This window comes from Ovis canadensis, chromosome 21, assembly GCF_042477335.2.
Source record: "Ovis canadensis isolate MfBH-ARS-UI-01 breed Bighorn chromosome 21, ARS-UI_OviCan_v2, whole genome shotgun sequence".
NCBI lineage: Eukaryota > Metazoa > Chordata > Mammalia > Artiodactyla > Bovidae > Ovis > Ovis canadensis.
In genome coordinates this window covers 6,498,582-6,520,060 of record NC_091265.1, presented here as the reverse complement: position 1 = coordinate 6,520,060, position 21,479 = coordinate 6,498,582, and positions in this window count along the sequence as shown.

Genomic DNA, 21,479 nt, shown 5'->3' with positions numbered 1-21,479 from the left:
CCCAAGATCCATGTCAGCACTGGAGAGGAATCGTCAGGTTCCGGTCCCGACTCCACACAAGGTCTTCGGCCCCGGCATCGACGGGAGAGGAATCCCGAGAGGCCCCCGAGGAACTCGCATGGGGACTGGCCTTTCCTGAGGCCACCAGAGCGGGTCCCTGAGGTCCTCGTCATAAGTCGAGAGCACCTGGCGCAACTCGAGAAAATCCAGGAGGTTTTGCCCTCCAGGCGAGATGAGGCCCATTTCCGCTGAGGCTTCTCGAGGCTAATCAAGTCTAAATACTGGAACTTCCAAAGGGTCCTTCACACCCTTGCTGCAACTCAAGAAGTTCCCCGACATACACGTCTCCACTCGAGAGGAAGCACGTGGGGTCCCGCACACATCCAGGGGAGCCCCGTTTCCGCCTCCTAGCTCGAGATGAGGGATCCTTTCCCTGTTTCGTAGGGAAAGAATTCCCGGCGTTCCCGTCGCATCTCAAGAGGAGGCGCTCTCCACAGGAAAGGCGAGAGGAACTCCAGGGTCGTGCCACCATTCCAAGAGTCCCCCAGATGTGTTAGTCCATTCCAGAGGAACCTGTTTTCCCTGAACTGCCTTGATGTTCAAGCCGAGGATCCACTCCCACCACTTGTGCACGTGGGGCAGCCCTGTGAGAAAGCCTCGTGGGAAAGCCTCGTGGGAAAGACTCGAGGGAAAACCATAGATCCTTTGATCCACGCGGCGGACTGCGTGACACTGCTGCTACCGCTCTGGAGGAAAGCGCAAGTGCATGCCCGCATTCGAGACGAGGACTGACTCCCCTGGGGAGACTCCAGAAGTACCCCAAGATCCATGTCAGCACTGGAGAGGAATCCTCAGGTTCCGGCCCCGACTCCACACAAGGTCTTAGGCCCCGGCATCGACGGGAGAGGAATCCCGAGACGCCCCCCAGGAACTCGCATGGGGACTGGCCTTTCCTGAGGCCACCAGAGCGGGTCCCTGAGGTCCCCGTCGTAAGTCGAGAGCACCTGCAGCAACTCGAGAAAATCCAGGAGGTTTTGCCCTCCAGGCGAGATGAGGCCCATTTTCGCTGAGGCTTCTCGAGGCCAATCACATCTAACCACTGGAACTTCCAAAGGGTCCTTCACACCCTTGCTGCAACTCAAGAAGTTCCCCGACATACCCGTCTCCACTCGAGAGGAAGCACGTGGGGTCCCGCACACATCCAGGGGAGCCCCGTTTCCGCCTCCTATCTCGAGATGAGGGATCTTTCCCTGTTTCGTAGGGAAAGAATTCCCGGCGTTCCCGTCGCATCTCAAGAGGAGGCGCTCTCCACAGGAAAGGCGAGAGGAACTCCAGGGTCGTGCCACCATTCCAAGAGTCCCCCAGATGTGTCAGTCCATTCCAGAGGAACCTGTTTTCCCTGCACTGCCTTGACGTTCAAGCCGAGGATCGACTCCCACCACGTTTGCACGTTAGACAGCCCTGTGGGAAAGCCTCGTGGGAAAGCCTCGTGGGAAAGACTCGAGGGAAAACCATAGATCCTTTGATGCACGGGGCGGACTGCGTGACACTGCTGCTACAGCTCTGGAGGAAAGCGCAAGTGCATGCCCGCATTCGAGACGAGGACTGACTCCCCTGGGGAGACTCTAGAAGTACCCCAAGATCCATGTCAGCACTGGAGAGGAATCCTCGCTTTCGGAACCCGAATCCACACAAGGTCTTAGGCCCCGGCATCGACGGCAGAGGAATCCCTAAGGGCCCCCTAGGAACTCGCATGGGGACTGGCCTTTCCTTAGGCCACCAGAGCGGGTCCCTGAGGTCCCCGTCGTAAGTCGACAGCACCTGCCGCAACTCGAGAAAATCCAGGAGTTTTTGCCCTCCAGGCGAGATGAGGCCCATTTCCGCTGAGGCTTCTCGAGGCTAATCACATCTAACCACTGGAACTTCCAAAGGGTCCTTCACACCCTTGCTGCAACTCAAGAAGTTCCCCGATATCCCCGTCTGCACTCGAGAGGAAGCACAAGGTTCCCGCACACATCCAGGGGAGCACCGTTTCCGCCTCCCAGCTCGAGATGAGGGATCCTTTCCCTGTTTCATAGGGAAAGAATTCCCGGCGTTCCCGTCCCATCTCAAGAGGAGGCGCTCTCCACAGGAAAGGCGAGAGGAACTCCAGGGTCGTGCCACCATTCCAAGAGTCCCCCAGATGTGTCAGTCCATTCCAGTGGAACCTGTTTTCCCTGAACTGCCTTGACGTTCAAGCCGAGGATCGACTCCCACCACGTGTGCACGTGGGACAGCCCTGTGGGAAAGCCTCGTCGAAAGCCTCGTGGGAAAGACTCGAGGGAAAACCATAGATCCTTTGATCCACGCGGCGGACTGCGTGACACTGCTGCTACCGCTCTGGAGGAAAGCGCAAGTGCATGCCCGCATTCGAGACGAGGACTGACTCCCCTGGGGAGACTCCAGAAGTACCCCAAGATCCATGTCAGCACTGGAGAGGAATCTTCAGTTTCCGGTCCCGACTCCACACAAGGTCTTCGGCCCCGGCATCGACGGGAGAGGAATCCCGAGAGGCCCCCGAGGAACTCGCATGGGGACTGGCCTTTCCTGAGGCCACCAGAGCGGGTCCCTGAGGTCCTCGTCATAAGTCGAGAGCACCTGGCGCAACTCGAGAAAATCCAGGAGGTTTTGCCCTCCAGGCGAGATGAGGCCCATTTCCGCTGAGGCTTCTCGAGGCTAATCACGTCTAAATACTGGAACTTCCAAAGGGTCCTTCACACCCTTGCTGCAACTCAAGAAGTTCCCCGACATACACGTCTCCACTCGAGAGGAAGCACGTGGGGTCCCGCACACATCCAGGGGAGCCCCGTTTCCGCCTCCTAGCTCGAGATGAGGGATCCTTTCCCTGTTTCGTAGGGAAAGAATTCCCGGCGTTCCCGTCGCATCTCAAGAGGAGGCGCTCTCCACAGGAAAGGCGAGAGGAACTCCAGGGTCGTGCCACCATTCCAAGAGTCCCCCAGATGTGTTAGTCCATTCCAGAGGAACCTGTTTTCCCTGAACTGCCTTGATGTTCAAGCCGAGGATCCACTCCCACCACTTGTGCACGTGGGACAGCCCTGTGGGAAAGCCTCGTGGGAAAGCCTCGTGGGAAAGACTCGAGGGAAAACCATAGATCCTTTGATCCACGCGGCGGACTGCGTGACACTGCTGCTACCGCTCTGGAGGAAAGCGCAAGTGCATGCCCGCATTCGAGACGAGGACTGACTCCCCTGGGGAGACTCCAGAAGTACCCCAAGATCCATGTCAGCACTGGAGAGGAATCCTCAGGTTCCGGCCCCGACTCCACACAAGGTCTTAGGCCCCGGCATCGACGGGAGAGGAATCCCGAGAGGCCCCCGAGGAACTCGCATGGGGACTGGCCTTTCCTGAGGCCACCAGAGCGGGTCCCTGAGGTCCCCGTCGTAAGTCGAGAGCACCTGCCGCAACTCGAGAAAATCCAGGAGGTTTTGCCCTCCAGGCGAGATGAGGCCCATTTCCGCTGAGGCTTCTCTAGGCCAATCACATCTAACCACTGGAACTTCCAAAGGGTCCTTCACACCCTTGCTGCAACTCAAGAAGTTCCCCGACATACCCGCCTCCACTCGAGAGGAAGCACGTGGGGTCCCGCACACATCCAGGGGAGCCCCGTTTCCGCCTCCTAGCTCGAGATGAGGGATATTTCCCTGTTTCGTAGGGAAAGAATTCCCGGCGTTCCCGTCGCATCTCAAGAGGAGGCGCTCTCCACAGGAAAGGCGAGAGGAACTTCAGGGTCGTGCCACCATTCCAAGAGTCCCCCAGATGTGTCAGTCCATTCCAGAGGAACCTGTTTTCCCTGCACTGCCTTGACGTTCAAGCCGAGGATCGACACCCACCACGTTTGCACGTTAGACAGCCCTGTGGGAAAGCCTCGTGGGAAAGCCTCGTGGGAAAGACTCGAGGGAAAACCATAGATCCTTTGATGCACGGGGCGGACTGCGTGACACTGCTGCTACAGCTCTGGAGGAAAGCGCAAGTGCATGCCCGCATTCGAGACGAGGACTGACTCCCCTGGGGAGACTCTAGAAGTACCCCAAGATCCATGTCAGCACTGGAGAGGAATCCTCACTTTCGGAACCCGAATCCACACAAGGTCTTAGGCCCCGGCATCGACGGGAGAGGAATCCCTAAGGGCCCCCTAGGAACTCGCATGGGGACTGGCCTTTCCTTAGGCCACCAGAGCGGGTCCCTGAGGTCCCCGTCGTAAGTCGACAGCACCTGCCGCAACTCGAGAAAATCCAGGAGTTTTTGCCCTCCAGGCGAGATGAGGCCCATTTCCGCTGAGGCTTCTCGAGGCTAATCACATCTAACCACTGGAACTTCCAAAGGGTCCTTCACACCCTTGCTGCAACTCAAGAAGTTCCCCGATATCCCCGTCTGCACTCGAGAGGAAGCACAAGGTTCCCGCACACATCCAGGGGAGCACCGTTTCCGCCTCCCAGCTCAGATGAGGGATCCTTTCCCTGTTTCGTAGGGAAAGAATTCCCGGTGTTGCCGTCGCATCTCAAGAGGAGGCGCTCTCCACAGGAAAGGCGAGAGGAACTCCAGGGTCGTGCCACCATTCCAAGAGTCCCCCAGATGTGTCAGTCCATTCCAGTGGAACCTGTTTTCCCTGAACTGCCTTGTCGTTCAAGCCGAGGATCGACTCCCACCACGTGTGCACGTGGGACAGCCCTGTGGGAAAGCCTCGTGGGAAAGCCTCGTGGGAAAGACTCGAGGGAAAACCATAGATCCTTTGATCCACGCGGAGGACTGCGGAACACTGCTGCTACCGCTCAGGAGGAAAGTGCAAGTGCATGCCCGCAATCGAGACGAGGACTGACTCCCCTGGGGAGATTCCAGAAGTACCCCAAGATCCATGTCAGCACTGGAGAGGAATCCTCAGGTTCCGGCCCCGAGCCCACACAAGGTCTTAGGCCCTGGCATCAACGGGAGAGGAATCCTGAGATGCCCCCGAGGAACTCGCATGGGGACTGGCCTTTCCTGAGGCCACCAGAGCGGGTCCATGAGGTCCTCGTCGTAAGTCGAGAGCACCTGCCGCAACTCGCGAAAATCCAGGAGGTTTTGCCCTGCAGGCGAGATGAGGCCCATTTCTGCTGAGGCTTCTCGAGGCTAATCACGTCTAAATACTGGAACTTCCAACGGGTCCTTCACACCCTTGCTGCGACTCAAAAAGTTCCCCGACATACCCGTCTCCACTCGAGAGGAAGCACGTGGGGTCCCGCTCACTTCCAGGGGAGCACCGTTTCCGCCTCCTAGCTCGAGATGAGGGATCCTTTCCCTGTTTCGTAGGGAAAGAATTTCCGGCGTTCCCGTCGCATCTCAAGAGGAGGCGCTCTGCACAGGAAAGGCGAGAGGTACTCCAGGGTCGTGCCACCATTCCAAGAGTCCCCCAGATGTGTCAGTCCATTCCAGAGGAACCTGTTTTCCCTGCACTGCCTTGACGTTCAAGCCGAGGATCCACTCCCACCACGTGTGCACGTGGGAAAGCCCTGAGGGAAAGCCTCGTGGGAAAGACTCGAGGGAAAACCATAGATCCTTTGATCCACGCGGCGGACTGCGTGACACTGCTGCTACCGCTCTGGAGGAAAGCGCAAGTGCATGCCCGTATTCGAGACGAGGACTGACTCCCCTGGGGAGACTCCAGAATTAGCCCAAGATCCATGTCAGCACTGGAAAGGAATCCTCAGTTTCCGGCCCCGACTCCACACAAGGTCTTAGGCCCCGGCATCGACCGGAGAGGAATCCCGAGAGGCCCCTGTGGAACTCGCATGGGGACTGGCCTTTCCTGAGGCCACCAGAGCGGGTCCCTGAGGTCCTCGTCGTAAGTCGAGAGCACCTGCCGCAACTCGAGAAAATCCAGGAGATTTTGCCCTCCAGGCGAGATGAGGCCCATTTCCGCTGACGCTTCTCGAGGCTAATCACGTCTAACCACTGGAACTTCCAACGGGTCCTTCACACCCTTGCTGCAACTCAAGAAGTTCCCCGACATACCCGTCTCCACTCGAGAGGAAGCACGTGGGGTCCCGCACACATCCAGGGGAGCCCCGTTTCCGCCTCCTAGCTCGAGATGAGGGATCCTTTCCCTTTTTCGTAGGAAAAGAATACCTGGCGTTCCCGTCGCATCTCAAGAGGAGGCGCTCACCACAGGAAAGGCGAAAGGAACTCCAGGGTGGTGCCACCATTCCAAGAGTCCCCCAGATGTGTCAGTCCATTCCAGAGGAACCTGTTTTCCCTGCACTGCCTTGACGTTCAAGCCGAGGATCCACTCCCACCACGTGTGCACGTGGGACAGCCCTGTGGGAAAGCCTCGTGGGAAAGCCTCGTGGGAAAGACTCGAGGGAAAAACATAGATCCTTTGATCCACGCGGCGGACTGCGTGACACTGCTGCTACCGCTCTGGAGGAAAGCGCAAGGGCATGCTCGCATTCGAGACGAGGACTGACTCCCCTGGGGAGACTCCAGAAGTACCCCAAGATCCATGTCAGCACTGGAGAGGAATCGTCAGGTTCCGGTCCCGACTCCACACAAGGTCTTCGGCCCCGGCATCGACGGGAGAGGAATCCCGAGAGGCCCCCGAGGAACTCGCATGGGGACTGGCCTTTCCTGAGGCCACCAGAGCGGGTCCCTGAGGTCCTCGTCATAAGTCGAGAGAACCTGGCGCAACTCGAGAAAATCCAGGAGGTTTTGCCCTCCAGGCGAGATGAGGCCCATTTCCGCTGAGGCTTCTCGAGGCTAATCACGTCTAAATACTGGAACTTCCAAAGGGTCCTTCACACCCTTGCTGCAACTCAAGAAGTTCCCCGACATACCCGTCTCCACTCGAGAGGAAGCACGTGGGGTCCCGCACACATCCAGGGGAGCCCCGTTTCCGCCTCCTAGCTCGAGATGAGGGATCCTTTCCCTGTTTCGTAGGGAAATAATTCCCGGCGTTCCCGTCGCATCTCAAGAGGAGGCGCTCTCCACAGGAAAGGCGAGAGGAACTCCAGGGTCGTGCCACCATTCCAAGAGTCCCCCAGATGTGTTAGTCCATTCCAGAGGAACCTGTATTCCCTGAACTGCCTTGATGTTCAAGCCGAGGATCCACTCCCACCACTTGTGCACGTGGGACAGCCCTGTGGGAAAGCCTCGTGGGAAAGCCTCGTGGGAAAGACTCGAGGGAAAACCATAGATCCTTTGATCCACGCGGCGGACTGCGTGACACTGCTGCTACCGCTCTGGAGGAAAGCGCAAGTGCATGCCCGCATTCGAGAAGAGGACTGACTCCCCTGGGGAGACTCCAGAAGTACCCCAAGATCCATGTCAGCACTGGAGAGGAATCCTCAGGTTCCGGCCCCGACTCCACACAAGGTCTTAGGCCCCGGCATCGAAGGGAGAGGAATCCCGAGAGGCCCCCGAGGAACTCGCATGGGGACTGGCATTTCCTGAGGCCACCAGAGCGGGTCCCTGAGGTCCCCGTGGTAAGTCGAGAGCACCTGCCGCAACTCGAGAAAATACAGGAGGTTTTGCCCTCCAGGCGAGATGAGGCCCCTTTCCGCTGAGTCTTCTCGAGGCTAATCACGTCTAACCACTGGAACTTCCAAAGGGTCCTTCACACCCTTGCTGCAACACAAGAAGTTCCCCGACATACCCGTCTCCACTAGAGAGGAAGCACGTGGGGTCCCGCACACATCCAGTGGAGCCCCGTTTCCGCCTCCTAGCTCGAGATGAGGGATCCTTTCCCTGTTTCGTAGGGAAAGAATTCCCGGCGTTCCCGTCGCATCTCAAGAGGAGGCGCTCTCCACAGGAAAGGCGAGAGGAACTCCAGGGTCGTGCCACCATTCCAAGAGTCCCCCAGATGTGTCAGTCCATTCCAGAGGAACCTGTTTTCCCTGCACTGCCTTGACGTTCAAGCCGAGGATTCACTCCCACCACGTGTGCACGTGGGAAAGCCCTGAGGGAAAGCCTCGTGGGAAAGACTCGAGGGAAAACCATAGATCCTTTGATCCACGCGGCGGACTGCGTGACACTGCTGCTACCGCTCTGGAGGAAAGCGCAAGTGCATGCCCGTATTCGAGACGAGGACTGACTCCCCTGGGGAGACTCCAGAATTAGCCCAAGATCCATGTCAGCACTGGAAAGGAATCCTCAGTTTCCGGCCCCGACTCCACACAAGGTCTTAGGCCCCGGCATCGACCGGAGAGGAATCCCGAGAGGCCCCTGTGGAACTCGCATGGGGACTGGCCTTTCCTGAGGCCACCAGAGCGGGTCCCTGAGGTCCCCGTCGTAAGTCGACAGCACCTGCCGCAACTCGAGAAAATCCAGGAGTTTTTGCCCTCCAGGCGAGATGAGGCCCATTTCCGCTGAGGCTTCTCGAGGCTAATCACATCTAACCACTGGAACTTCCAAAGGGTCCTTCACACCCTTGCTGCAACTCAAGAAGTTCCCCGATATCCCCGTCTGCACTCGAGAGGAAGCACAAGGTTCCCGCACACATCCAGGGGAGCACCGTTTCCGCCTCCCAGCTCGAGATGAGGGATCCTTTCCCTGTTTCATAGGGAAAGAATTCCCGGCGTTTCCGTGCCATCTCAAGAGGAGGCGCTCTCCACAGGAAAGGCGAGAGGAACTCCAGGGTCGTGCCACCATTCCAAGAGTCCCCCAGATGTGTCAGTCCATTCCAGTGGAACCTGTTTTCCCTGAACTGCCTTGACGTTCAAGCCGAGGATCGACTCCCACCACGTGTGCACGTGGGACAGCCCTGTGGGAAAGCCTCGTGGGAAAGCCTCGTGGGAAAGACTCGAGGGAAAACCATAGATCCTTTGATCCACGCGGAGGACTGCGGAACACTGCTGCTACCGCTCAGGAGGAAAGTGCAAGTGCATGCCCGCAATCGAGACGAGGACTGACTCCCCTGGGGTGATTCCAGAAGTACCCCAAGATCCATGTCAGCACTGGAGAGGAATCCTCAGGTTCCGGCCCCGAGCCCACACAAGGTCTTAGGCCCTGGCATCAACGGGAGAGGAATCCTGAGATGCCCCCGAGGAACTCGCATGGGGACTGGCCTTTCCTGAGGCCACCAGAGCGGGTCCATGAGGTCCTCGTCGTAAGTCGAGAGCACCTGCCGCAACTCGAGAAAATCCAGGAGGTTTTGCCCTCCAGGCGAGATGAGGCCCATTTCCGCTGAGGCTTCTCGAGGCTAATCACGTCTAACCACTGGAACTTCCAAAGGGTCCTTCACACCCTTGCTGCAAATCAAGAAGTTCCCCGACATACCCGTCTCCAATCGAGAGGAAGCACGTGGGGTCCCGCACACATCCAGGGGAGCCCCGATTCCGCCTCCTAGCTCGAGATGAGGGATCCTTTCCCTGTTTCGTAGGGAAAGAATTCCCGGCGTTCCCGTCGCATCTCAAGAGGACGCACTCTCCACAGGAAAGGCGAGAGGAACTCCAGGGTCGTGCCACCATTCCAAGAGTCCCCCAGATGTGTCAGTCCTTCCAGAGGAACCTGTTTTCCCTGCACTGCCTTGACGTTCAAGCCGAGGATCCACTCCCACCACGTGTGCAAGTGGGACAGCCCTGTGGGAAAGCCTCGTGGGAAAGCCTCGTGGGAAAGACTCGAGGGAAAACCATGGATCCTTTGATCCACGCGGCGGAATGAGTGACACTGCTGCTACCGCTCTGGAGGAAAGCGCAAGTGCATGCCCGCATTCGAGACGAGGACTGACTCCCCTGGGGAGACTCCAGAAGTACCCCAAGATCCATGTCAGCACTGGAGAGGAATCCTCAGGTTCCGGCCCCGACTCCACACAAGGTCTTAGGCCCTGGCGTCGACGGGAGAGGAATGCCGAGAGGCCCCCGAGGAACTCGCATGGGGACTGGCCTTTCCTGAGGCCACCAGAGCGGGTCCCTGAGGTCCCCGTCGTAAGTCGAGAGCACCTGCCGCAACTCGAGAAAATCCAGGAGGTTTTGCCCTCCAGGCGAGATGAGGCCCATTTCCGCTGAGGCTTCTCGAGGCTAATCACGTCTAACAACTGGAACTTCCAAAGGGTCCTTCACACCCTTGCTGCAACTCAAGAAGTTCCCCGACATACCCGTCTCCACTCGAGAGGAAGCACGTGGGGTCCCGCACACATCCAGGGGAGCCCCGTTTCCGCCTCCTAGCTCGAGATGAGGGATCCTTTCCCTGTTTCTTAGGGAAAGAATTCCCGGCGTTCCCGTCGCATCTCAAGAGGAGGCGCTCTCCACAGGAAAGGCGAGAGGAACTCCAGGGTCGTGCCACCATTCCAAGAGTCCCCCAGATGTGTTAGTCGATTCCAGAGGAACCTGTTTTCCCTGAACTGCCTTGATGTTCAAGCCGAGGATCCACTCCCACCACTTGTGCACGTGGGGCAGCCCTGTGGGAAAGCCTCGTGGGAAAGCCTCGTGGGAAAGACTCGAGGGAAAACCATAGATCCTTTGATCCACGCGGCGGACTGCGTGACACTGCTGCTACCGCTCTGGAGGAAAGCGCAAGTGCATGCCCGCATTCGAGACGAGGACTGACTCCCCTGGGGAGATTCCAGAAGTACCCCAAGATCCATGTCAGCACTGGAGAGGAATCCTCAGGTTCCGGCCCCGACTCCACACAAGGTCTTAGGCCCCGGCATCGACGGGAGAGGAATCCCGAGAGGCCCCCGAGGAAGTCGCATGGGGACTGGCCTTTCCTGAGGCCACCAGAGCGGGTCCCTGAGGTCCCCGTCGTAAGTCGAGAGCACCTGCCGCAACTCGAGAAAATCCAGGAGGTTTTGCCCTCCAGGCGAGATGAGGCCCATTTCCGCTGAGGCTTCTCGAGGCCAATCACATCTAACCACTGGAACTTCCAAAGGGTCCTTCACACCCTTGCTGCAACTCAAGAAGTTCCCCGACATACCCGTCTCCACTCGAGAGGAAGCACGTGGGGTCCCGCACACATCCAGGGGAGCCCCGTTTCCGCCTCCTAGCTCGAGATGAGGGATCTTTCCCTGTTTCGTAGGGAAAGAATTCCCGGCGTTCCCGTCGCATCTCAAGAGGAGGCGCTCTCCACAGGAAAGGCGAGAGGAACTCCAGGGTCGTGCCACCATTCCAAGAGTCCCCCAGATGTGTCAGTCCATTCCAGAGGAACCTGTTTTCCCTGCACTGCCTTGACGTTCAAGCCGAGGATCGACTCCCACCACGTTTGCACGTTAGAGAGCCCTGTGGGAAAGCCTCGTGGGAAAGCCTCGTGGGAAAGACTCGAGGGAAAACCATAGATCCTTTGATGCACGGGGCGGACTGCGTGACACTGCTGCTACAGCTCTGGAGGAAAGCGCAAGTGCATGCCCGCATTCGAGACGAGGACTGACTCCCCTGGGGAGACTCTAGAAGTACCCCAAGATCCATGTCAGCACTGGAGAGGAATCCTCACTTTCGGAACCCGAATCCACACAAGGTCTTAAGCCACGGCATCGACGGGAGAGGAATCCCTAAGGGCCCCCTAGGAACTCGCATGGGGACTGGCCTTTCCTGAGGCCACCAGAGCGGGTCCATGAGGTCCTCGTCGTAAGTCGAGAGCACCTGCCGCAACTCGCGAAAATCCAGGAGGTTTTGCCCTCCAGGCGAGATGAGGCCCATTTCCGCTGAGGCTTCTCGAGGCTAATCACGTCTAAATACTAGAACTTCCAACGGGTCCTTCACACCCTTGCTACGACTCAAGAATTTCCCCGACATACCCGTCTCCACTCGAGAGGAAGCACGTGGGGTCCCGCTCACATCCAGGGGAGCACCGTTTCCGCCTCCTAGCTCGAGATGAGGGATCCTTTCCCTGTTTCGTAGGGAAAGAATTTCCGGCGTTCCCGTCGCATCTCAAGAGGAGGCCCTCTGCAAAGGAAAGGCGAGAGGTACTCCAGGGTCGTTCCACCATTCCAAGAGTCCCCCAGATGTGTCAGTCCATTCCAGAGGAACCTGATTTCCCTGCACTGCCTTGACGTTCAAGCCGAGGATCCACTCCCACCACGTGTGCACGTGGGACAGCCCTGTGGGAAAGCCTCGTGGGAAAGCCTCGTGGGAAAGACTCGAGGGAAAACCATAGATCCTTTGATCCACGCGGCGGACTGCGTGACACTGCTCCTACCGCTCTGGAGAAAAGCGCAAGTGCATGCCCGCATTCGAGACGAGGACTGAGTCCCCTGGGGAGACTCCAGAAGTACCCCAAGATCCATGTCAGCACTGGAGAGGAATCGTCAGGTTCCGGTCCCGACTCCACACAAGGTCTTCGGCCCCGGCATCGACGGGAGAGGAATCCCGAGAGGCCCCCGAGGAACTCGCATGGGGACTGGCCTTTCCTGAGGCCACCAGAGCGGGTCCCTGAGGTCCTCGTCATAAGTCGAGAGCACCTGGCGCAACTCGAGAAAATCCAGGAGGTTTTGCCCTCCAGGCGAGATGAGGCCCATTTCCGCTGAGGCTTCTCGAGGCTAATCAAGTCTAAATACTGGAACTTCCAAAGGGTCCTTCACACCCTTGCTGCAACTCAAGAAGTTCCCCGACATACACGTCTCCACTCGAGAGGAAGCACGTGGGGTCCCGCACACATCCAGGGGAGCCCCGTTTCCGCCTCCTAGCTCGAGATGAGGGATCCTTTCCCTGTTTCGTAGGGAAAGAATTCCCGGCGTTCCCGTCGCATCTCAAGAGGAGGCGCTCTCCACAGGAAAGGCGAGAGGAACTCCAGGGTCGTGCCACCATTCCAAGAGTCCCCCAGATGTGTTAGTCCATTCCAGAGGAACCTGTTTTCCCTGAACTGCCTTGATGTTCAAGCCGAGGATCCACTCCCACCACTTGTGCACGTGGGGCAGCCCTGTGGGAAAGCCTCGTGGGAAAGCCTCGTGGGAAAGACTCGAGGGAAAACCATAGATCCTTTGATCCACGCGGCGGACTGCGTGACACTGCTGCTACCGCTCTGGAGGAAAGCGCAAGTGCATGCCCGCATTCGAGACGAGGACTGACTCCCCTGGGGAGACTCCAGAAGTACCCCAAGATCCATGTCAGCACTGGAGAGGAATCCTCAGGTTCCGGCCCCGACTCCACACAAGGTCTTAGGCCCCGGCATCGACGGGAGAGGAATCCCGAGACGCCCCCGAGGAACTCGCATGGGGACTGGCCTTTCCTGAGGCCACCAGAGCGGGTCCCTGAGGTCCCCGTCGTAAGTCGAGAGCACCTGCCGCAACTCGAGAAAATCCAGGAGGTTTTGCCCTCCAGGCGAGATGAGGCCCATTTTCGCTGAGGCTTCTCGAGGCCAATCACATCTAACCACTGGAACTTCCAAAGGGTCCTTCACACCCTTGCTGCAACTCAAGAAGTTCCCCGACATACCCGTCTCCACTCGAGAGGAAGCACGTGGGGTCCCGCACACATCCAGGGGAGCCCCGTTTCCGCCTCCTATCTCGAGATGAGGGATCTTTCCCTGTTTCGTAGGGAAAGAATTCCCGGCGTTCCCGTCGCATCTCAAGAGGAGGCGCTCTCCACAGGAAAGGCGAGAGGAACTCCAGGGTCGTGCCACCATTCCAAGAGTCCCCCAGATGTGTCAGTCCATTCCAGAGGAACCTGTTTTCCCTGCACTGCCTTGACGTTCAAGCCGAGGATCGACTCCCACCACGTTTGCACGTTAGACAGCCCTGTGGGAAAGCCTCGTGGGAAAGCCTCGTGGGAAAGACTCGAGGGAAAACCATAGATCCTTTGATGCACGGGGCGGACTGCGTGACACTGCTGCTACAGCTCTGGAGGAAAGCGCAAGTGCATGCCCGCATTCGAGACGAGGACTGACTCCCCTGGGGAGACTCTAGAAGTACCCCAAGATCCATGTCAGCACTGGAGAGGAATCCTCGCTTTCGGAACCCGAATCCACACAAGGTCTTAGGCCCCGGCATCGACGGCAGAGGAATCCCTAAGGGCCCCCTAGGAACTCGCATGGGGACTGGCCTTTCCTTAGGCCACCAGAGCGGGTCCCTGAGGTCCCCGTCGTAAGTCGACAGCACCTGCCGCAACTCGAGAAAATCCAGGAGTTTTTGCCCTCCAGGCGAGATGAGGCCCATTTCCGCTGAGGCTTCTCGAGGCTAATCACATCTAACCACTGGAACTTCCAAAGGGTCCTTCACACCCTTGCTGCAACTCAAGAAGTTCCCCGATATCCCCGTCTGCACTCGAGAGGAAGCACAAGGTTCCCGCACACATCCAGGGGAGCACCGTTTCCGCCTCCCAGCTCGAGATGAGGGATCCTTTCCCTGTTTCATAGGGAAAGAATTCCCGGCGTTCCCGTCCCATCTCAAGAGGAGGCGCTCTCCACAGGAAAGGCGAGAGGAACTCCAGGGTCGTGCCACCATTCCAAGAGTCCCCCAGATGTGTCAGTCCATTCCAGTGGAACCTGTTTTCCCTGAACTGCCTTGACGTTCAAGCCGAGGATCGACTCCCACCACGTGTGCACGTGGGACAGCCCTGTGGGAAAGCCTCGTCGAAAGCCTCGTGGGAAAGACTCGAGGGAAAACCATAGATCCTTTGATCCACGCGGCGGACTGCGTGACACTGCTGCTACCGCTCTGGAGGAAAGCGCAAGTGCATGCCCGCATTCGAGACGAGGACTGACTCCCCTGGGGAGACTCCAGAAGTACCCCAAGATCCATGTCAGCACTGGAGAGGAATCTTCAGTTTCCGGTCCCGACTCCACACAAGGTCTTCGGCCCCGGCATCGACGGGAGAGGAATCCCGAGAGGCCCCCGAGGAACTCGCATGGGGACTGGCCTTTCCTGAGGCCACCAGAGCGGGTCCCTGAGGTCCTCGTCATAAGTCGAGAGCACCTGGCGCAACTCGAGAAAATCCAGGAGGTTTTGCCCTCCAGGCGAGATGAGGCCCATTTCCGCTGAGGCTTCTCGAGGCTAATCACGTCTAAATACTGGAACTTCCAAAGGGTCCTTCACACCCTTGCTGCAACTCAAGAAGTTCCCCGACATACACGTCTCCACTCGAGAGGAAGCACGTGGGGTCCCGCACACATCCAGGGGAGCCCCGTTTCCGCCTCCTAGCTCGAGATGAGGGATCCTTTCCCTGTTTCGTAGGGAAAGAATTCCCGGCGTTCCCGTCGCATCTCAAGAGGAGGCGCTCTCCACAGGAAAGGCGAGAGGAACTCCAGGGTCGTGCCACCATTCCAAGAGTCCCCCAGATGTGTTAGTCCATTCCAGAGGAACCTGTTTTCCCTGAACTGCCTTGATGTTCAAGCCGAGGATCCACTCCCACCACTTGTGCACGTGGGACAGCCCTGTGGGAAAGCCTCGTGGGAAAGCCTCGTGGGAAAGACTCGAGGGAAAACCATAGATCCTTTGATCCACGCGGCGGACTGCGTGACACTGCTGCTACCGCTCTGGAGGAAAGCGCAAGTGCATGCCCGCATTCGAGACGAGGACTGACTCCCCTGGGGAGACTCCAGAAGTACCCCAAGATCCATGTCAGCACTGGAGAGGAATCCTCAGGTTCCGGCCCCGACTCCACACAAGGTCTTAGGCCCCGGCATCGACGGGAGAGGAATCCCGAGAGGCCCCCGAGGAACTCGCATGGGGACTGGCCTTTCCTGAGGCCACCAGAGCGGGTCCCTGAGGTCCCCGTCGTAAGTCGAGAGCACCTGCCGCAACTCGAGAAAATCCAGGAGGTTTTGCCCTCCAGGCGAGATGAGGCCCATTTCCGCTGAGGCTTCTCTAGGCCAATCACATCTAACCACTGGAACTTCCAAAGGGTCCTTCACACCCTTGCTGCAACTCAAGAAGTTCCCCGACATACCCGCCTCCACTCGAGAGGAAGCACGTGGGGTCCCGCACACATCCAGGGGAGCCCCGTTTCCGCCTCCTAGCTCGAGATGAGGGATATTTCCCTGTTTCGTAGGGAAAGAATTCCCGGCGTTCCCGTCGCATCTCAAGAGGAGGCGCTCTCCACAGGAAAGGCGAGAGGAACTTCAGGGTCGTGCCACCATTCCAAGAGTCCCCCAGATGTGTCAGTCCATTCCAGAGGAACCTGTTTTCCCTGCACTGCCTTGACGTTCAAGCCGAGGATCGACACCCACCACGTTTGCACGTTAGACAGCCCTGTGGGAAAGCCTCGTGGGAAAGCCTCGTGGGAAAGACTCGAGGGAAAACCATAGATCCTTTGATGCACGGGGCGGACTGCGTGACACTGCTGCTACAGCTCTGGAGGAAAGCGCAAGTGCATGCCCGCATTCGAGACGAGGACTGACTCCCCTGGGGAGACTCTAGAAGTACCCCAAGATCCATGTCAGCACTGGAGAGGAATCCTCACTTTCGGAACCCGAATCCACACAAGGTCTTAGGCCCCGGCATCGACGGGAGAGGAATCCCTAAGGGCCCCCTAGGAACTCGCATGGGGACTGGCCTTTCCTTAGGCCACCAGAGCGGGTCCCTGAGGTCCCCGTCGTAAGTCGACAGCACCTGCCGCAACTCGAGAAAATCCAGGAGTTTTTGCCCTCCAGGCGAGATGAGGCCCATTTCCGCTGAGGCTTCTCGAGGCTAATCACATCTAACCACTGGAACTTCCAAAGGGTCCTTCACACCCTTGCTGCAACTCAAGAAGTTCCCCGATATCCCCGTCTGCACTCGAGAGGAAGCACAAGGTTCCCGCACACATCCAGGGGAGCACCGTTTCCGCCTCCCAGCTCAGATGAGGGATCCTTTCCCTGTTTCGTAGGGAAAGAATTCCCGGTGTTGCCGTCGCATCTCAAGAGGAGGCGCTCTCCACAGGAAAGGCGAGAGGAACTCCAGGGTCGTGCCACCATTCCAAGAGTCCCCCAGATGTGTCAGTCCATTCCAGTGGAACCTGTTTTCCCTGAACTGCCTTGTCGTTCAAGCCGAGGATCGACTCCCACCACGTGTGCACGTGGGACAGCCCTGTGGGAAAGCCTCGTGGGAAAGCCTCGTGGGAAAGACTCGAGGGAAAACCATAGATCCTTTGATCCACGCGGAGGACTGCGGAACACTGCTGCTACCGCTCAGGAGGAAAGTGCAAGTGCATGCCCGCAATCGAGACGAGGACTGACTCCCCTGGGGAGATTCCAGAAGTACCCCAAGATCCATGTCAGCACTGGAGAGGAATCCTCAGGTTCCGGCCCCGAGCCCACACAAGGTCTTAGGCCCTGGCATCAACGGGAGAGGAATCCTGAGATGCCCCCGAGGAACTCGCATGGGGACTGGCCTTTCCTGAGGCCACCAGAGCGGGTCCATGAGGTCCTCGTCGTAAGTCGAGAGCACCTGCCGCAACTCGCGAAAATCCAGGAGGTTTTGCCCTGCAGGCGAGATGAGGCCCATTTCTGCTGAGGCTTCTCGAGGCTAATCACGTCTAAATACTGGAACTTCCAACGGGTCCTTCACACCCTTGCTGCGACTCAAAAAGTTCCCCGACATACCCGTCTCCACTCGAGAGGAAGCACGTGGGGTCCCGCTCACTTCCAGGGGAGCACCGTTTCCGCCTCCTAGCTCGAGATGAGGGATCCTTTCCCTGTTTCGTAGGGAAAGAATTTCCGGCGTTCCCGTCGCATCTCAAGAGGAGGCGCTCTGCACAGGAAAGGCGAGAGGTACTCCAGGGTCGTGCCACCATTCCAAGAGTCCCCCAGATGTGTCAGTCCATTCCAGAGGAACCTGTTTTCCCTGCACTGCCTTGACGTTCAAGCCGAGGATCCACTCCCACCACGTGTGCACGTGGGAAAGCCCTGAGGGAAAGCCTCGTGGGAAAGACTCGAGGGAAAACCATAGATCCTTTGATCCACGCGGCGGACTGCGTGACACTGCTGCTACCGCTCTGGAGGAAAGCGCAAGTGCATGCCCGTATTCGAGACGAGGACTGACTCCCCTGGGGAGACTCCAGAATTAGCCCAAGATCCATGTCAGCACTGGAAAGGAATCCTCAGTTTCCGGCCCCGACTCCACACAAGGTCTTAGGCCCCGGCATCGACCGGAGAGGAATCCCGAGAGGCCCCTGTGGAACTCGCATGGGGACTGGCCTTTCCTGAGGCCACCAGAGCGGGTCCCTGAGGTCCTCGTCGTAAGTCGAGAGCACCTGCCGCAACTCGAGAAAATCCAGGAGATTTTGCCCTCCAGGCGAGATGAGGCCCATTTCCGCTGACGCTTCTCGAGGCTAATCACGTCTAACCACTGGAACTTCCAACGGGTCCTTCACACCCTTGCTGCAACTCAAGAAGTTCCCCGACATACCCGTCTCCACTCGAGAGGAAGCACGTGGGGTCCCGCACACATCCAGGGGAGCCCCGTTTCCGCCTCCTAGCTCGAGATGAGGGATCCTTTCCCTTTTTCGTAGGAAAAGAATACCTGGCGTTCCCGTCGCATCTCAAGAGGAGGCGCTCACCACAGGAAAGGCGAAAGGAACTCCAGGGTGGTGCCACCATTCCAAGAGTCCCCCAGATGTGTCAGTCCATTCCAGAGGAACCTGTTTTCCCTGCACTGCCTTGACGTTCAAGCCGAGGATCCACTCCCACCACGTGTGCACGTGGGACAGCCCTGTGGGAAAGCCTCGTGGGAAAGCCTCGTGGGAAAGACTCGAGGGAAAAACATAGATCCTTTGATCCACGCGTCGGACTGCGTGACACTGCTGCTACCGCTCTGGAGGAAAGCGCAAGGGCATGCTCGCATTCGAGACGAGGACTGACTCCCCTGGGGAGACTCCAGAAGTACCCCAAGATCCATGTCAGCACTGGAGAGGAATCGTCAGGTTCCGGTCCCGACTCCACACAAGGTCTTCGGCCCCGGCATCGACGGGAGAGGAATCCCGAGAGGCCCCCGAGGAACTCGCATGGGGACTGGCCTTTCCTGAGGCCACCAGAGCGGGTCCCTGAGGTCCTCGTCATAAGTCGAGAGAACCTGGCGCAACTCGAGAAAATCCAGGAGGTTTTGCCCTCCAGGCGAGATGAGGCCCATTTCCGCTGAGGCTTCTCGAGGCTAATCACGTCTAAATACTGGAACTTCCAAAGGGTCCTTCACACCCTTGCTGCAACTCAAGAAGTTCCCCGACATACCCGTCTCCACTCGAGAGGAAGCACGTGGGGTCCCGCACACATCCAGGGGAGCCCCGTTTCCGCCTCCTAGCTCGAGATGAGGGATCCTTTCCCTGTTTCGTAGGGAAATAATTCCCGGCGTTCCCGTCGCATCTCAAGAGGAGGCGCTCTCCACAGGAAAGGCGAGAGGAACTCCAGGGTCGTGCCACCATTCCAAGAGTCCCCCAGATGTGTTAGTCCATTCCAGAGGAACCTGTATTCCCTGAACTGCCTTGATGTTCAAGCCGAGGATCCACTCCCACCACTTGTGCACGTGGGACAGCCCTGTGGGAAAGCCTCGTGGGAAAGCCTCGTGGGAAAGACTCGAGGGAAAACCATAGATCCTTTGATCCACGCGGCGGACTGCGTGACACTGCTGCTACCGCTCTGGAGGAAAGCGCAAGTGCATGCCCGCATTCGAGAAGAGGACTGACTCCCCTGGGGAGACTCCAGAAGTACCCCAAGATCCATGTCAGCACTGGAGAGGAATCCTCAGGTTCCGGCCCCGACTCCACACAAGGTCTTAGGCCCCGGCATCGAAGGGAGAGGAATCCCGAGAGGCCCCCGAGGAACTCGCATGGGGACTGGCATTTCCTGAGGCCACCAGAGCGGGTCCCTGAGGTCCCCGTGGTAAGTCGAGAGCACCTGCCGCAACTCGAGAAAATACAGGAGGTTTTGCCCTCCAGGCGAGATGAGGCCCCTTTCCGCTGAGTCTTCTCGAGGCTAATCACGTCTAACCACTGGAACTTCCAAAGGGTCCTTCACACCCTTGCTGCAACACAAGAAGTTCCCCGACATACCCGTCTCCACTAGAGAGGAAGCACGTGGGGTCCCGCACACATCCAGTGGAGCCCCGTTTCCGCCTCCTAGCTCGAGATGAGGGATCCTTTCCCTGTTTCGTAGGGAAAGAATTCCCGGCGTTCCCGTCGCATCTCAAGAGGAGGCGCTCTCCACAGGAAAGGCGAGAGGAACTCCAGGGTCGTGCCACCATTCCAAGAGTCCCCCAGATGTGTCAGTCCATTCCAGAGGAACCTGTTTTCCCTGCACTGCCTTGACGTTCAAGCCGAGGATTCACTCCCACCACGTGTGCACGTGGGAAAGCCCTGAGGGAAAGCCTCGTGGGAAAGACTCGAGGGAAAACCATAGATCCTTTGATCCACGCGGCGGACTGCGTGACACTGCTGCTACCGCTCTGGAGGAAAGCGCAAGTGCATGCCCGTATTCGAGACGAGGACTGACTCCCCTGGGGAGACTCCAGAATTAGCCCAAGATCCATGTCAGCACTGGAAAGGAATCCTCAGTTTCCGGCCCCGACTCCACACAAGGTCTTAGGCCCCGGCATCGACCGGAGAGGAATCCCGAGAGGCCCCTGTGGAACTCGCATGGGGACTGGCCTTTCCTGAGGCCACCAGAGCGGGTCCCTGAGGTCCCCGTCGTAAGTCGACAGCACCTGCCGCAACTCGAGAAAATCCAGGAGTTTTTGCCCTCCAGGCGAGATGAGGCCCATTTCCGCTGAGGCTTCTCGAGGCTAATCACATCTAACCACTGGAACTTCCAAAGGGTCCTTCACACCCTTGCTGCAACTCAAGAAGTTCCCCGATATCCCCGTCTGCACTCGAGAGGAAGCACAAGGTTCCCGCACACATCCAGGGGAGCACCGTTTCCGCCTCCCAGCTCGAGATGAGGGATCCTTTCCCTGTTTCATAGGGAAAGAATTCCCGGCGTTTCCGTGCCATCTCAAGAGGAGGCGCTCTCCACAGGAAAGGCGAGAGGAACTCCAGGGTCGTGCCACCATTCCAAGAGTCCCCCAGATGTGTCAGTCCATTCCAGTGGAACCTGTTTTCCCTGAACTGCCTTGACGTTCAAGCCGAGGATCGACTCCCACCACGTGTGCACGTGGGACAGCCCTGTGGGAAAGCCTCGTGGGAAAGCCTCGTGGGAAAGACTCGAGGGAAAACCATAGATCCTTTGATCCACGCGGAGGACTGCGGAACACTGCTGCTACCGCTCAGGAGGAAAGTGCAAGTGCATGCCCGCAATCGAGACGAGGACTGACTCCCCTGGGGTGATTCCAGAAGTACCCCAAGATCCATGTCAGCACTGGAGAGGAATCCTCAGGTTCCGGCCCCGAGCCCACACAAGGTCTTAGGCCCTGGCATCAACGGGAGAGGAATCCTGAGATGCCCCCGAGGAACTCGCATGGGGACTGGCCTTTCCTGAGGCCACCAGAGCGGGTCCATGAGGTCCTCGTCGTAAGTCGAGAGCACCTGCCGCAACTCGAGAAAATCCAGGAGGTTTTGCCCTCCAGGCGAGATGAGGCCCATTTCCGCTGAGGCTTCTCGAGGCTAATCACGTCTAAC